Genomic DNA, 14044 nt, shown 5'->3' with positions numbered 1-14044 from the left:
GAATAACAGTTGACTTCCATTAGAAATAACAAAAGCTAGAAGCCAGTGAAATTATATCTTTAAAGTTCCAAGAAAATATCTATCTAAAATCATGTATCCAGAGAAACCATTGTTTATGAGTAAGGGTGAAATAAAAAATGTTCAGTATAATAAAAACTGACATAATTTACCATTAATAGATTTTCACTAAAGGATCTTCTAAAGAAGAGGTAAAGTAATTCCCTAGCGGTCCAGTAGTTAGGACATTGCGCTTTCACTGCTATGGTCTGCAGTTCACTCCCTGGTCAGGAAAACTAAGATCCCCAAAGCTGAGTCACATGACCAAAAGAAAGAAAGAAAAAGAGGAAGTAAAGTAGATCTAAGATATAAAAAGGAATGGTAACAAATGGAATTGGTAAAACACATAGCTAAATCTAAACAAATGTTGATGTAAAACAAACATGATATCTAAAATGTTGAACTGAAAATAAATGTTTCTAAAACATAGGACAAAAAGTATATATAAGCCTGGGTGAAGACAGTTGGAGTTTAAGAATGTCAAATTCCTTTTGTTGATTAGAAGAAGGGTAAAACTAATGATTTGTGAAATTAAATATGAATGGTGTAATTTCTAGGGTAACCACTAAAATAAAAACTCATATCTATAGTAGTAGAAAGGATAAAATGGAATGAGAAAAATATAGTACTTCCATCAATTTATAGATAATATAAATAAAATCAAATATTACAGTAATTACAATGGACTAAACTCTATACTTTAAGAAAAATACTGTCAAGTTGAACTTAAAAATTATATATATAATATAGATGCATAGCATGTATATATAGCATATATGCATAGCAAATATTTAAATACATATACACACATATAGAGCATATATATGCATATATGCTATATAGTATCCTTGCAAGCATATAGACACAAAAAGGTTGAAAGGCAAATGGTAAGAAAAAAATATACCATGTAAATATTTACCAAAAGAAACTTGATATTACTGTATTAATAGCAGACAAAACAGATCTTAAGGCAAAAGGATTTTTACAAATGAAGGGGGTCACAAACACCTTCAAATCAGTAAAGAACAGATTAACAGCCTACAAGAAAATTGGGCAATGCATAGTTGTATCACAGAAAAGGAACCCCAAATGGTTAATAAACCTATGAAAGGATACTCAACCTCATTAGTAATCAGAAAAATTCAAATAAAAATCATAGTTAAGATATCCATCTGGATCTACCAGTTGAACAACGATCAAAAATTTTCATGATGCCAGGTGTTGGTAAGATTGTAAAGTTTTATAAAATGTTGGTAGAATTTGAATTGGTACAACAATTATAAAACACAATTTAACATCTTAAAAAGCTGAAAATGTTCATACCATTTTGCCCTACAATTTCATTCCTAAGGCGTACTTCCTACAGTAGTTTTCTCAAACATTTTTGACAGATGGTAACTAGACTTATGTTGTACACCAGGAACTAACAGTGTTGGAGGTCAATTAAGAAAATCTCCAAACACATAGAGAAAGAGGTTAGATCTACGCTTATCAGAGATGGAGTGGGAGTTGGAGGGAGGGGGAATTGGAAAGAAAAAAAGTTTTACATCACAATCCAGAAAATAAATACACACACTCACACACAAGGAAGTATATGTAGAATTACATACATATAATTATATGTATACTGACATTTTCTGTTTCCCCTTCTTTTTTTATGTGCTGGCCAGGACCCATCAATGGGTCATGACTCAGTTTTAAAAACTCTACAATAAGGAAACTGCTGTACGTGTTTGTTAGGCTATACGTACAGGAAGGTGATACCAGCATTTTGGGGGTAACATTATAAACTAAAACAACAAAAATGTCCATCAACAAGAAAACAGGCACACTGTAGGATGATGCAACAGTGAAGAGGAATGGAATGATATTCACATAACCATAGATAGAGGGACATCCCAGGTGATCCAGTGGTTAAGACTCTATGCAATGGCACAGGACAGAGGTTCGATCCTTGGTCGGGAAACTGAGATCCCACATGCCATGCTGCACAGCCAAAAAATAAATTAAAAACAGAAAAGCAAACATGGATAGATTTCACACACAAAAAAAATGCTGAGCTAAAAACATCACAAAGAACACATACACTATAATTTCCATTTCTACAGAATTTAAAATTGAAAAATTAGAAAATATATTATTTAGGGATATTTAGGAATAAGAAATGGAAAACAAGAATGGTCTCTTAAACTGAGTGATAAATACATACTCTTTTTACTATTGTTTAAACAGTATATGTAGAGTGTCTTGATATGTGTGATACTTCTACATTTAAAAATCCCTCTAATCTATGTGGGTATTAAGATACTAAACCACAGTGAACAAAGTATTCTAAAAAAGGGAGAAGGCGCTCATATATGATTGCTGCTACTGCTGCTAAGTCACTTCAGTCGTGTCCGACTCTGTGTGACCCCATAGATGGCAGCCCACCAGGCTCCCCCGTCCCTGGGATTCTCCAGGCAAGAACACTGGAGTGGGTTGCCATTTCCTTCTCCAATGCATGAAAGTGAAAAGTGAAAGTGAAGTCGCTCAGTCGTGTCCGACTCTTTGCGACCCTATGGACTGCAGCCTACCAGGCCCCCCCGTCCATGGGATTTTCCAGGCAAGAGTACTGGAGTGGGGTGCCATTGCCTTCTCCACATATATGATTAATAAGTGATTTAAAGTAGCATGTCAAGGTACTCCAAACAGCTTCTTATCATCCTCAAAAGTTCCCTGATAGCTCAGTTGGTGAAGAATTATCCTGCAATGCATGAGACCGTGGTTCAATTCCTGGGTCAGGAAGTTCCCCTGGAAAAGGGATAGGCTACCCACTCCAGTATTCTTGCATGGAGAGTCGAATGGCAGAGGACACTGGTGGGCTATAGTCCATGGAGTCGCAAAGAGTTGGAAATGACTGAGGGACTAAGCATGCACACATCACCCCCAAAATCTGTGGCTCAGTGTGGGATTACTACAATGTGAAATTTCCCTTGCAGCTAGATTATAGAAACCTTAAAAAAAAAAGGAGTGATGTTTAAATGAGTATGTGGCAATTACTAGTACCCATGAGGACCAAAAGATCTCCAGATACACAGGTATAGTTGAACAAGTTGAAATTTTTGTTCATTGCAATGAAGGAAAACATGCCATGAAAAACCATGGGAAGTCTCGAGAAGGCGGTGTTTGAAAGAATTTAATATAGGATTGGGGCTTATGTTGGGTTTCCCTGGTGGCTCAGAGCGTAAAGATTCTGCCTCCAATGCAGGAGACCCAGGTCCAATCTCTCGGTTGGGAAGATCCCCTGGAGAAGGAAATGGCAACCCATTCCAGGATTCTTGCCTGAAGAATCCATGGACAGAGGATCCTGGCAGGCTGTAATCCACAGGGTTGCAAAGAGTCAGACATGACTGAGGGACTTTCACTTTCACTTGGGGTTATGTTAGGTAATCTTAGGGAGATTTCAAGAGAGCAGGGATTTGCTCTAGACTACGTGATGTCAGGGAGCAGGGACAAGGCTATCATTGATAACTTAAGTTTTACCTAAAAGAAGGGTAGTCTAGAAGAAGGCTAAAGCTGTAATTAGTAAGGAAGTAAGAGGAAATTCATATTAACCAAGAAACGGGGATGTGTGATACATTGTGGCTTGACCAGTCACCTTGTCTTCATCTATGCTAAAATAAGATTATGAAGAATTCTTACTGTGTCTCACTTCATCATGGATACACAGTGATCCTGTGGGATGCTGGTACTCTGAGGTCATTTATGTCTACTATGAGAACACCACAGCCCGCCCCAGATCACCTTCTAACAACATCAAGACCTACATGTAAATGTCAGATCAGTTTTCAGATGTCAGGGTCTGTATTTCTCCTTTTCATTACAAAGCACTATGCATTCCCTCTGTACCCTCTCTGTATATGTTCCAACCATTGGTACTATCGTCTTTCAAGTTAGTGACAGGGACTCATATTTCATCTATCTCAGGTCTATTTCATCTGTTTTCAGTCATCACTACCAATTCATCAAAAACAAAAATACCGGATTCCTCCTTAAACATGACAAAGGCTTCCACAAGGACAAATAGCAGCATGAAATGTCACCACATGGCATGAATATAAATAAGATCAGCTCATCAACATCATATCAGAAGTATTTCATTTTGGGGCTCCTGATCATGTTGCTTTTATCTTTGGGGTCCGAGTTCAACTGAGGTGCTAATTAGGAAAACTGATCATTATGGCTGTCTTTGTGTCGGAAAGCAACTGCCTCCGCTAACATAATCATGCGGAATTTTGTAGGTCTCATTAGGATAGCCACATGAACTAACTGGCTGTGTCAGGGTCCCTTTCATTCTGTTTCTATAGAGTTAATTTTAAAAGGAGACCAACAGCAACCAACTTGTTAGAACCAGAAGAGGCTGCAAAAAATGTCAAGGGCTGATCATCCCATTGAAGGAGGTAGGCTCCCTTTATTAGTTTCTGCTGTAATCCTTTTCAGTGCTACAGCAATTAAAGCTCTTTACTTTTACCCATTCCAAGGTAAATGACAACAAAGGTTGTGTTTTCCAACTGATTAGAGAATGAGTCACTTTCTGACTCATCTCATCTCTTAGAGGTCAGGATGGGAATTTCAATTTTATGGTCTATTGAACATAGAGACAGCCCACTGGCACTACAGCATTCTCTCACAACAAATTAAGGGTGTTCACTGCCAGTAGAGTACCATTCATGCTTCCTCTCAAAAACCACCCCATGAATAGCAAACAGGGTACTTCCAACACTGACAGATAATCTCTGAGATCACATAGACTTGTAGCTGAAGAAATAATTGTCTCTGTTTTCAGTTTTTAAAATGAGAAGAGATTCTGTTTCTACTAAGTGAAACACACATCTTGTAAATTTCCAGCTGCCACACAGATGCTACAACTATAAGTTGTTGTCCAAGCTGGTGCTCTGGGACAACCCAGAGGGATGGGGTGGGGAAGGAGGTTGGAGAGGGGTGCAGGATGGTGGGACACATGTACAACCCATGACTGATTCATGTCGATGTATGGCGAAAACCACCACAATATTGTAACTAGCCTCCAATTAAAATAAATAAAATTTTTAAAAAGAGGTATAAGAACCACACATTGAAAGCTGTTTCTTCCTCAGAACATTGTAATGCACAAATATAGAATTTATTCTAGTGATGAGATAATAATGTAATAAACTCCTCCTCCTTAGACTATGAAACCACTGAGGGTAGTCTATGTTTCATCCATCTTTGTATCCTTATCCTCTAGTATTCCAACAGGTTATCAATAATTGTTGTAGTGAGGATGGACAGATGGGTCAAAAGATAGAGCAAGTGGATAGGTGGATAGTTGGGTTTATTAAGTTATTATCACATTAAAAAAAAAGAAGTACAAGTAATTCTGAAGTTCTGTATTGAGGTTTTAACATCCCCTCGGGAAGACACAGACCTTTTATTTTTTTTTTAATTATTTATTCTTATATCCTTCTGACAACAACTTGTCATATCTTTTTGTGACAGCTGGAAATTTACTCTCTTCAGAGGGCAAATATATTTGGCCTGATGTGTGTCCGTGCATATGTGTGCGTGTGTGCACATTAATTCTGAAGAAAACCACATTTGTTCCATAACTTGCTTAAGCCTGAAGTGCTTTAAGTGGGGCCTTTCCATCTATTTACTCATCATTGAGTATTTACCATAGGCATTCTTTTAGGCACTAGAATTACTTCATTGAACACTACAGATAACGGGCCCTGCTCTCATGGTTGTGAAGCTTATATTCTAGTGGAGGAATAAAGATAATAAACAAGAGGAGGAAAGTATATACCATATAAGTATTAAGGGGAAAAAAAACCACACAGGAAGGGATTATGTTAGTTTTGTTAGGTAAGCTAACTTCCATAACAAACAACTTGCAAATTCCAATGACTTACACATTAAAAGCTTCTCTCTATTATATATAACCTAATATGGATCTGACCAGATTGAGGGGAGATTTTTTATGAATTAGACCTGCAATTACCATCTATACTGACTACCAGATGAGCTGACGGCAAAACTTTCAATTAGCAATGCATGAATACACAAACCTCTTGGGTCTTGTATTGAAAAGAGTGTTTCAGTAATTACAACTGACATTTAGAAATTAAAGACAAAATTCCTCTCCCCATACAAAAGCTTGAGGCAACTCCTGATTGATTGAAAGCCTCATGAGTCACAGTCCCTAGTCACTGTTGTGTGAGCAAATGAGGGTTCGGGATGTAGAGAAGAGGTAAACAGAAATGGAATAAAAACTGAAAATGATCAAATATTAGAGATCAAATAAAATAATATGGTATAAGAAATGGAGAAACAGTTACTGAGATATTCCTTATAAGTCTTCAGACTCTGCAATTAGTAGGTCAGTCATTTGTTAAAATCCCTTTTCCTTTCATCACTTGAAATAACAAACCTCACTCTTGGCAGAGTTTGGTGGGAAAAGAACTGGGTGGAAAAACAAACAAATTTTGATATTTATTCAATCCAACTGTACTAACACACATTCTGAACTCTTGGTGTGCTTATTTCTACTATTTATAATACAGAAAATCAATCACCTCTCTTATTTAATTGGTATATATTTTGAGACCTTGTAGGACTATTAGTATTATCCAGGAATAAATGTGATCCCCAAACAGATCCACTCTCTCAAGGACTAAGGCTTCAATTTTGAAATTAGCTTAAACCATGATCTGGTTAAGGTAATCTTGAATATTTACAGGCCCTATCCAATTTCCTTGCTAGAAAAAAAAAGTATATTCTCAATTGATACATACTATTAAACAGAGTCTCACTAAGCTGTATTGTTTTTCAAATATGGTTGACCCCTGAATAACATGGGTATGAAGTGCTCAGGTCCACTCACAAATGAATTTTTACTATCCATGAGTAGGTGAATTTAAGGATATGAAAATAGTTATGGAAAGGGTAACTAAGTAGTAAATCTAAGTGAAATAATGACTATAAAATAAGAATATTTTGTGGGATTAATTATGTTATAGACTGAATGTACCCCTTCCATAATAATTCATATATTGAAATGTAACCCCCAGTGCAATGGTTATTTGGATGGAGTCTTTGGGAAGTGATCACTCCATTTATAAAAAGATTCTCCAGAGACTTCCTTTGTCCCTTCTTCCCTCTTCTGCCAGGTAAGGACACAGTGGGAAGACAGCTGGCTATGAACCAGGAAGCACACCCTCACCAGACAACAAATCTGCCAGAACCCTGATCTCCAGGACTGTGAAAAAGAAATTTCTGTTATTTAAGAGCCACCTAGTCTATGGTATTCTGTTACAGCTGCCTAAATAGACTAAGACAAATCTTACATACATACATACATACATGTATACACACACACACTCAGCTATGTGTATATATGTGTGTGTATAGATATACAAATATTTAAAATATACAATAGCACTAGGAGGGGAGTAAAGGCAATCAAAGTGTTTTTAAGTCCTGATATTGTCTTAGAAGTACCAAAACTACTAATTAATATTATAGTTTAACAAGTCAAGGATGTATGCTGTAATCTCTAGAGTAATCATTAGATGAGTAGTAAAAAATGTATAAATATTAGAGGAGATAAATAGAAAAATATTGCAACAACCTAAATGAAGACAAATGAGTAGAGATAAAAGAACAGAATAGATGGGACCAAAAAAAGAATAAGTAAAAGAGTGGTAAATTTTAAATAAAATATATGGGTTATGTTATTACTACAAATGGGACAAATATCCTAATTAAATGACAACTGTCAGCCTAGATTTAAAATATGCACACACGATAATACTCCACTTATAAGAGACATATGGTAAATATAAGGAAAGAAAAAAGTTGCAAGTAAAGGATAAAGAGGATTCCCCCGGCATATGTCAACCAAAAGAAAGCAACTGAGGCCATACTCATTATAAAGTACCAGTCCATTCTGAAGGAGATCAACCCTGGGATTTCTTTGGAAGGAATGATGCTAAAGCTGAAGCTCCAGTACTTTGGATACCTCATGTGAAGAGTTGACTCATTGGAAAAGACTCTGATACTGGGAGGGATTGGGGGCAGGAGGAGAAGGGGACGACCCAGGATGAGATGGCTGGATGGCATCACTGACTCGATGGACGTGAGTCTGAGTGAACTCCGGGAGATGGTGATGGGCAGGGAGGCCTGGCGTGCTGCGATTCATGGGGTCGCAAAGAGTCGGACACGACTGAGCGACTGAACTGAACTGAAAAGGAAAAAATCATAACTAGAGATAAGAAGAGAGTTTTCTTAATTATAAAGGTTTCTGTACAACTATAAAATCTCACAATTCCAAATACTTAAGCAATCAAGACTCTAAATTCAACATATGCAAAACATGTAAGAATTAAAGATATTAAAATTTAAAAAATAAAAAGCTAAAAAAAAGCATTATTAGTGTACCAACAAGATGAATTATGACAATAAGAAATACTTACATTATTTATTAAAGAAAAATTTAATAAAGAAAAAAATAATAAAAAAAACAAATATTATCAAGCTAAAAAGGAAAATAGAAAATCCACAATCATTATTGAGAGAGATTAGTATATATTTCCCTCAATATCACATAGAATATATAGATTAAAAAACTCAGTAGAGATATGGAAGATTTTGACAACACAATGAACAAATATCATTAAAAGACAAAACTAAGATATTCAGATCAATACGGTAGAATTCATTTTTTCAAGGAAATTGGAACATTTAACAAAATTGAAGATTTTCTGGGCTGAATTTCAAAGAATGAAATTATATAGAGTATGTTCTCTGACCAAAGTGAAAGAAAGCTAATTTCAATATCAAAAAGATATCAAAAATCCCCATGAAATTAGATATCAAAAGACAATTGTAAATAACTCGTAGTTGGGAAAAAAAAGGTGATGGAAATTAGAAAACAGAATGAAACCAATATCATAAAAAATAATGGATATGAAAATGTGTGAGATGCAGCTAAAGCAGTACAAATAGGGAAATTCATAGCCTTAAATGTATATGTTAGAAAAGAACAAAGGATGGAAAAATGAAGTCTCTAAACATATGAATCAAAACACTATTAATGAAAAATTCTAAAAAAGTAAAAGAAAGAATAATAAATGAATAAAATTGAAACCAAATATGCAATACAGAAAGAAAAAAAGATGTCAAGTGTTAGAAAAGAAGACACACTTGTGCAAAAATAAAATTTGAATGGTGCCACAGGAATAATTTTAATTAATAAATGGGTTTAACAAGATTTCCAAATATAAAGTTAGACTACCCAAATCAACTGCATTTCTCCATATCAATAACAATTAGAAAATTAAAAAAAATTTAAGGATACTGTTTATAATAACACAATGATCAAATACTTGGATTAAATCTAATGATATATAAGATATATCAGGAAAATAATTATATGAAATATTACTAAAAGAAATTAAAGGTAAACTAATGAAAGGGCACATAGTGTTTGTGGATCAATAGACTAAATACTGAAAGACATCAATTCTCTCCATAACTCTCTGTAGATGTAATGTAGTCCCTATAAAAACGCTAGTAGGACCTGTTTTGTGGAAAGGTGATTCTAAATGTATTTGAAAATACCAGGGACCAATAATAGCCAGGGCATTTTGAACAAAATCAGCAAAGTGGCAAGCCTACCGGATATAAAATTTTATAAAGCTACATTGAATTAAAATAATGTATCATTGGTACATTACACATGTAATAGAGTAGTCAGAAATGAAACTTGATTTGTGAAGGTGACACTGTAGAGAAATGGAAAAAAATGGTCCTTTCAATAAATGTTGCTGGGTCAAATGGATATTCATATTAAAATATAAAAATGAATCTGTAACTCATAGCACATGCAAAAATCAGTTCCAAATAGATTGTAAGTCTAAAAAGGTAATACAATAACACTTACAGGAGATCACATGGGAGAATATTTTCATCAGCTTTTACAAGAAGCTTTTTTTTTTTCTGTTAGGATACAGAAAGAAAAAATCCACTAATCTCATACAGGAAAAGATGAACAAATTGAGTTACTAAAAAATTAGAGATTTCTGTTCTTCAATACACCACTGAGAGAATGAAAAAATATCTGAAACACAAGGAACCAACATGGTTTGTACACAGAATATATAAAGAATTCCTTCACACTAGTCAGTAAAAGGCTGATAACCTAACAGAAAAAGGCAAGAGACCTGAACCAGCACTTCACAGAAAAGGATGTTCAAATGGTCAGTCAACATATGAAGATATCCTCATTCTCATTGGTAACAAAGAAAAATGCAATTAATCCACTACACACCCAACAAAATTATAAAAATGGAAAAACCAAAAACACTGTTGTAAAAATATAAAGTAACCAACACTCATACCTTGCTAGTGAAAGAATAACTTAGCACAACCACTTTGGAAAACAATTGGCATCGTGGGGCTTCCCAGGTGGCACAGTGGTAAAGAATCCACCTGCTAAGGTAGGAGACATGGGTTTGATCCCTGATCTGGGAAAATCCCCTGGATGAGGAACTGGTAACCCACTCCAGTATTCTTCCCTGGGAAATCCCATGCACGGAGGAGCCTGGAGGGCTATAGTCCATAGGGTCACAAAGAGTCAGACATAACTTAGCTACTAAACAACAACTGATATGAAACACATGCATAAATTCTATGACCCAGCAACTTTACTATGTACATATTCAATGGAAATACATACACAAATGTACCAAGAAACATGCGCAAGAATATTTATAACAACACTATTTTTAAGAGGTGAAAGCTAGAAACATCCCAAATATACATCAATGATAGAATGGTATATGAATCCTTATATAGTTATAAATAGAGCATTAACAAAACACTATAGTGAAAATGAGTGAAATGAGTATAAAAGTGAAAATGAGTAGACATCTGCCAAATGCAACAAAAATAGATGTCTCACAAACATAATGTTGACCAAAAGTAGTTATGAAGAAAAACACACACCCTGTATGAGTCAATTTAAAGTATAAAAATTTTGAATTTTTTAATATTTTAAGTATAAAATCAACAATTTAAACAATTAAAATCAATTTAAAGTATAAAAAAGTCAAAGTTAACTTATGGTGTCAGCTGGATAATATTTATATTTGGAGAATAAGAAGGGACTAGTGATTGGGAGGAGGAAGAAGAAAAGCTTCTGAGGTGTCAGTAGCATTTCTATTTCATTGCCTGAATGGTAGTTACACAGAAACTGTGATAATTTGCAAAGCTGTACCTCAGTGCTTCTCAAAGACATTTGCTCTTTACAGGACATGTGGTAATGTTGGCAGGAATCTGTCATTGTCACCACTGAAAAGGGGAGGAGTGCTACTGGTGTCTACTGGGTAGAAGCCATGAACACTGCTAAACATCTTATAGTACATAGGACAGCCCCTCCCTCCCCCACAAAGAACCATATTGCCAATTTCAGTGATGCTGAAATCGAGAAACCCTGTTGTACACTTGTCATTTGTGTCCTTTTGTGTAAGTTCAGTTCAGTTCAGTCGCTCAGTCATGTCCGACTCTTTTCGACCCCATGAATCGCAGCACGCCAGGCCTCCCTGTCCATCATCAACTCTAGTTAAAAACAAAAGCCATGTGTACTATGTTTTCATTTAAAAAAAAGGAGGGGTACTAGTCTCTTTCCAAGTTTTCCTCTTCTGATTTATTGTCCTCTAGTGGTCACTAAGAGTAGAGAGGGATAAATGCTCCTGCAAAATTATATAGAGGCAAAACTATAACTGAGGAAATTCTGTCCATTATTTCCTCTGTAAGTCATTATTTGACTATACCGTAAGTAATAGTCATTCAGTCATGTTTGACTCTTTGCAATCCCATGGACTATAGCCCACCAGGCTCCTCTGTCCATGGGATTCTCCAGGCAAGAATACTGCAGTGGGTTGCCATTTCCTTCTCCAATTTGGCAATACTGGAAGAGCCTTTATATCCAACTCTGAAATGTGAAGTAAAGGGGAGCAGAGTTGGAAAGACCCATTATTTCACACTGAGAAAAACTTTCTATGAAGACTTCAGGGTCTAAAAGAGCGACTTTTACATTATGTACTTGAGTCACAGATACATCATGTTCCTTTCAAGTAGAAAGCAAAGTGCATTACTGATACTTTTTCTGTACACATATATGGAGAAATATCCCAAGTAAACAATTTGATTTCATGGGAAAGACAGGAAGATATCCTGAATTATTTTTGCACCTTGATTTGCAGATTATTAAACCCAGTTGCCAGCAGATTTGGAAAACTCAGCAGTGGCCACAGGACTGGAAAAGGTCAGTTTTCATTCCAATCCCAAAGAAAGGCAATGCCAAAGAATGCTCAAACTACCACACAATGGCACTCATCTCACATGCTAGTAAAGTAATGCTCAAAATTCTCCAAGCCAGGCTTCAGCAATATGTGAACCGTGAACTTCCAGATGTTCAAGCTGGTTTTAGAAAAGGTAGAAGAACCAGAGATCAAATTGCCAACATCTGCTGGATCATCAAAAAAGCAAGAGAGTTCCAGAAAAATACATCTATTTCTGCTTTACTGACTATGCCAAAGCCTTTGACTGAGTGGATCATAATAAACTGTGGAAAATTCTGAAAGAGATGGGAATACCAGACCACCTGACCTGCCTCTTGAGAAACCTGTACGCAGGTCAGGAAGCAACAGTTAGAACTGGACATGGAACAACAGACTGGTTCCAAATAGGAAAAGAAGTACGTCAAGGCTGTAATATTGTCACCCTGCTTATTTAACTTCTATGCAGAGTACATCATGAGAAATGCTGAACTGGAGGAAACACAAGCTGGAATCAAGATTGCAGGGAGAAATATCAATAACCTCAGATATGCAGATGACACCACCCTTATGGCAGAAAATGAAGAGGAACTAAAAAGCCTTTTGATGAAAGTGAAAGAGGAGAGTGAAAAAGTTGGCTTAAAGCTCAACATTCAGAAAACGAAGATCATGGCATCTGGATGGGGAAACAGTGGAAATAGTAGCTGACTTTATTTTGGGGGGCTCCAAAATCACTGCAGATGGTGACTGCAGCCATGAAATTAAAAGACGCTTACTCCTTGGAGGGAAAGTCATAATCAATCTAGATAGCATATTAAAAAGCAAAGACATTATTTTGCCACCAAAGGTCCATCTAGTCAAGGCTATGGTTTTTCCAGTGGTCATGTATGGATATGAGAGTTGGACTGTGAAGAAAGCTGAGCACCGAAGAATTGATGCTTTTGAACTGTGGTGTTGGAGAAGACTCTTGAGAGTCCCTTGGACTGCAAGGAGATCCAATCAGTCCATCCTAAAGGAGATCAGTCCTGGGTGTTCATTGGAAGGACTGATTCTAAAGCTGAAACTCCAATACTTTGGCCACCTCATGTGAAGAGTTGACTCATTGGAAAAGACCCTGATGCTGGGAGGGATTGGGGGCAGGAGGAGAAGGGGACGACAGAGGATGAGATGGCTGGATGGCATCACCGATTTGATGGACATGAGTCTGAGTGAACTCCAGGAGTTGGTGATGGACAGGGAGGCCTGGCGTGCTGTGCTTCATGGGGGTCACAAAGAGTCAACATGACTGAGCAACTGAACTGAACTGAAACCCAGTTTTGGACTTCTCAGGCTGCACTAGTGGTAAAGAACCAGCCTGCCAATGCAGAAGATGCAGGTTCAATCCCTGGGTTGGGAAGATCCCCTGGAGGAGGGCACGGCAACCCACTTCAGTATTCTTACCTGGAAAATTCCATGGGGAAAATCCTGGAAAATTCCCAAAATTCCATGGAACAGGACTGAGCACACACACCCTAAGAAGCTGGGTGGAGCCAAGTGTGGCTCTAAGAAAGCCTGAAGGTGGTGTTCAGATGTGGGAAGAGACCACGTTCTGTGAGGCTTCCAACCATACAATGTTTCTGTGTCTTAGA

The 14044-nt window shown here is 36.6% G+C and overlaps 1 protein-coding gene across 2 annotated transcripts in view; it reads right to left on the bottom strand.

The window, feature by feature from the left end:
* SYTL5 (synaptotagmin like 5) overlaps nt 1–14044 on the bottom strand; it is a 114425-nt gene that overhangs the window by 67799 nt on the left and 32582 nt on the right. The window lies entirely within an intron of this gene.

This window comes from Ovis canadensis, chromosome X (genome assembly GCF_042477335.2).
Source record: "Ovis canadensis isolate MfBH-ARS-UI-01 breed Bighorn chromosome X, ARS-UI_OviCan_v2, whole genome shotgun sequence".
Lineage (NCBI taxonomy): Eukaryota > Metazoa > Chordata > Mammalia > Artiodactyla > Bovidae > Ovis > Ovis canadensis.
This window is presented reverse-complemented; position numbering and strand designations above follow the sequence as displayed.